Genomic DNA, 4,671 nt, shown 5'->3' on the forward strand with positions numbered 1-4,671 from the left:
GCGTCATCGAAAATTTGGACAATCGGATGAAGGTGTGCCACCGAGGTCGCGGCGCCCATTTGGCCGATATTTTGTTCCATACATAATTTAATAATACCAATATATCATAATAAAATAAAATTACAATAATTTCCTAAATAGTTTGTGTTTTATTCAAAATCATTGCCACTCATGATGTCGTAAATTTTTCATTCCTAGGAGGAACATAGGGCCGTGGCAATAGGATGGTCTATATTTACTCTGCATAACAGGTTGGAGATTAAATCATTTTTTTGAATCTATATTTTTTATGTTACAGCAATTCCTAAAGGTGAGTACTAAGTTCGAATTTAGCGGCTAGAATCATAAATAAATCAGTAAGAAAAGTATAAAATCATACGTCTTCGATTTCTTTAAAATGAATTATTAAAGAAAAGTAATCGTGAAAAAATGGCGCCAAACTAAACTCGAACTTAATATCCACGTTATATCCCAATAAACACAGTATGAGCGTTTTTCAAATGCAAAATCTTTTCAGTTTGAGGGTAAATATAATTTTCAACACAAATTCAACTTGACTTGAAATAGCTCATCGTCAATACATCTTCAAATTGTTTGCGAATTACTTCCAATTTGCCAAAATGTTGACGAAATCTTTGAAAAGGTGTTGAAGATAATATGAGAAAACTTTGACAAAACACTACCCTAAAATGCAACGAAAAAACCATGTGGTTTTCAATACTTATTTGTGCAACGATTAATTGCAAGAAATTAAAGAAATGGAAAATTTTAGACAAATAACCAAATAGTTTATAAAAATAGGTAAGTCAAAATAAAAAATGAAATAAAACTTTAAGGAAGTCACTAAATGTATATCTCTTTGCAGAAAACTAAAATTATGGATTCTACGTTCTTGAAAACATTAAAAAGCTGACCGATAAAAAAATGGTGCACAATTAACTGGAACTGCTTCAAATAGTTTATAATAATTGGTACGTCAATATGAAAAATTAAATCAACACTTTAGAGAAGTCACTAAATTTAAATCTCTTCCCAGAAAACTAAAATCTTTGGATGCTACATTCTTGCAAACATTAAGAAGCTGACCAATGAAAAATGAGTTTCCAGAAACATTACAAGTGCAACCAACTAAAATTGTTAAAAACAACAAATTGTTAAAATCAACAACTTCTGGATGAAAATGTGCATCACACCGTCAGTTTAATTCATATGCTATTATCAGTTTAAAATGGATATTTTGTGAATTCCTTCTGCTGGAAATCAATTCTAACACGCGGTCCAGTATGTTCCTAATATCAAATTGCCCGCATGTTAATAAATTTTAATGCTGTTTTATGACACCAAAAGGAAGGAAATGGAATTATCAATGCAAAAGTGTTTACTAATAATGTTTAAGATATTTAAAGTTTTGTTGTTTTTTTTTTTTTGTTCTTATTTGTTGATATGTTTAATAAGATTATTATTTATCAATTGGTATTGTAGTGTATTATGTAGTGTAGTGTATTATTATATATTTTACTTTGATGAAAATGAATAAATTCAAAAAATTCATAGAATTTTGGCTTTGACTTTCAATTTGAAGTGGGGATATCATTCATACAAATTTAGGTTGAAAAGTATGTGCAACGATGTTAATTTTGAATTTGACTCGCATCGAAAATTGTTTGTCAAATTATTGAGTAGCGATGCATTTCAATTTGAGGATAACACTTGAGATATTATTGCTAATGTGTTGAATTTCACTGTTGAGGGTAATGTCTGTTTTTTTGTTGAGAACGCGATTTTCTCAACAATTTCTCAACTTGAATATTATTTAGGGAGCCACCGTGGTGCAATGGTTAGCATGCCCGCCTTGCATACACAAGGTCGTGGGTTCGATTCCTGCTACGACCGAACACCAAAAAGTTTTTCAGCGGTGGATTATCCCACCTCAGTAATGCTGGTGACATTTCTGAGGGTTTCAAAGCTTCTCTAATGCGCTTTTCAGACTATCAGTTATTCCGGACGACAGTGCTCGTGTCGAACATATCCCATATATTGTGCACATTATAAGTTAAGTCCGAAGGCATAATCGATACTGCTGCATGTTTATGGGATCGATAACACATTTACCGATTATTTAGTCATCGCCGACAAGTCGTATCGATCCGACACACTGTAAGATTCTTTACAAACACCGACATTCCGTCCGGAATAACTGATAGTCTGTAAAGCGCATAAGTGGTTTCACTAGAATGTGGAACGCCGTTCGGACTCGGCTATAAAAAGGAGGTCCCTTGTCATTGAGTTTAACATGGAATCGGGCAGCACTCAGTGATAAGAGAGAAGTTCACCACTGTGGTATCACAATGGACTGAATAGTCTAACCTAACCTAACTTGAATATTACCCTAATCCTTTGAAAAAATGTTTGAAAAATTGTTGAAATTTAGCATTTTTCAAACGTTTGTGTTTATTGGGATCCCAATAAACCCTCAACAGTGAAATTCAACACATTAGCAATAATATCTCAAGTGTTATCCTCAAATTGAAATGCATCGCTACTCAATAATTTGTCAAATAATTTTCGATGCGAGTCAAATTCAAAATTAACATCGTTGCATATACTTTTCAACCTAAATTTGTATGAATGATATCCACACTTCAAATTGAAAGTCAAAGCCAAAATTCTATGAATTTTGTATAATTTATTCATTTTCTTCAAAATAAAATATATAATAATACACTACACTACATAATACACTACAATACCAATTGATAGGTTAGGTTAGGTTAGGTTATGTGGCAGCCCGATGTATCAGGCTCACTTAGACTATTCTGTCCATTGTGATACCACAGTGGTGAACTTCTCTCTTATCACTGAGTGCTGCCCGATTCCATGTTAAGCTCAATGACAAGGGACCTCCTTTTTATAGCCGAGTCCGAACGGCGTTCCACATTCGAGTGAAACCACTTAGAGAAGCTTTGAAACCCTCAGAAATGTCACCAGCATTACTGAGGTGGGATAATCCACCGCTGAAAAATTTTTTGGTGTTCGGTCGTAGCAGGAATCGAACCCACGACCTTGTGTATGCAAGGCGGGCATGCTAACCATTGCACCACGGTGGCTCCCTACCAATTGATAAATAATAATCTTATTAAACATATCAACAAATAAGAACAAAATAAAAACAAACAACAAAACTTTAAATATCTTAAACACTTTTGCATTGAAATTCGTTTTCCTTCCTTTTGGTGTCATAAAACAGCATTAAAATTTATTAACATGCGGATAATTTGAAATTAGGAACGTACTGACCGCGTGTTAGAATTGATTTCCAGCAGAACGAATTCACAAAATATCCATTTTAAACTGATAATAGCATATGAATTAAACTGACGATATGCTGCACATTTTCATCCAGAAGTTTTTTGATTTCAACAATTTGTTGTTTTTAACAATTTTAATTGGTTGCACTTGTAATGTTTCTGGAAACTTTTTATTGTCGATAAGTCACTCATTTTTCATTGGTCAGCTTCTTAATGTTTGCAAGAATGTAGCATCCAAAGATTTTAGTTTTCTGCAAAGAGATTTAAATTTAGTGACTTCTCTAAAGTGTTGATTTAATTTTTCATATTGACGTACCAATTATTATAAACTATTTGAAGCAGTTCCTTTTAATTGTCCACCATTTTTTCATCGGTCAGCTTTTTAATGTTTTCAAGAACGTAGAATCCATAATTTTAGTTTTCTGCAAAGAGATATACATTTAGTGACTTCCTTAAAGTTTTATTTCATTTTTTATTTTCACTTACCTATTTTTATAAACTATTTGGTTATTTGTCTAAAATTTTCCATTTTTTATTTCTTGCAATTGACCACGAACTTCGTTGCACAAATAAGTATTGAAAACCACATGGTTTTTTCGTTGCATTTTAGGGTAGTGTTTTGTCAAAGGTTTCTCATATTATCTTCAACACATTTTCAAAGATTTCGTCAACATTTTGGCAAATGGGAAGTAATTCGCAAACAATTTGAAGATGTATTGAAGATGAGCTATTTCAAGTCAAGTTGAATTTATGTTAAAAAATATATTTACCCTCAAACTGAAAAATAGTTGCATTTGAAAAACGCTCATCCTGTGTTTATTGGGATACTATATTCTATAGGGTTGCCAGATGGATTGGAATGGGCTGGAATTTTCAGATTTTCTTTGTCATGTCCAGTTACAAGCTATTCAATAAATTTTCCGGCTAAATATACTTTTGAAATAATATTTCAATAGAAGAGACTATATATTTAGTTATTTATCTTTTTCATTCTCAATAAGGTGATTTTTGAGTGTTAATTACTTTTAAAGGCCGGTATGCACCTCTAGCGAAATTTTCGGTAGCAAAAATTTATTTAAGTCTACAACAAAAAAAAAGGGCTGTGTACACAAATTTTAAACCTAACCTCTAGCGAAAAATTTCATTCCCATAAGAAATGCATTGCTATGCTAACGAAATTTTCGGTAGCGTTCAATTTCGTAAGCTGGTACGCACCACTAGTGAAAATAACAGGGTTGTCAAAAGCATATTTTGGCATCAAACATTTAATTTATTACAATCATTGTGTGCGTAAAAGTTTTAAAAGGTCTGTAAATAATAAACAATTTATTTGAGGAATATTTGGAACATATATTAACAATTT

General features: G+C 32.2%; 1 long non-coding RNA gene across 1 annotated transcript; it reads right to left on the reverse strand.

Moving 5' to 3' along the window:
* Positions 1-2,647: 2,647 nt before the first annotated feature.
* On the reverse strand, positions 2,648-4,029 carry LOC142223766 (uncharacterized). Its single transcript, XR_012718890.1, has 3 exons — positions 3,795-4,029; positions 3,625-3,730; positions 2,648-3,559 (listed from the first exon to the last, which is right to left on the reverse strand). It is a non-coding gene; the product is annotated as an uncharacterized LOC142223766 (long non-coding RNA).
* Between the last annotated feature and the right edge of the window lie 642 nt (positions 4,030-4,671).

Source organism: Haematobia irritans, chromosome 2 (assembly GCF_050003625.1).
Source record: "Haematobia irritans isolate KBUSLIRL chromosome 2, ASM5000362v1, whole genome shotgun sequence".
NCBI lineage: Eukaryota > Metazoa > Arthropoda > Insecta > Diptera > Muscidae > Haematobia > Haematobia irritans.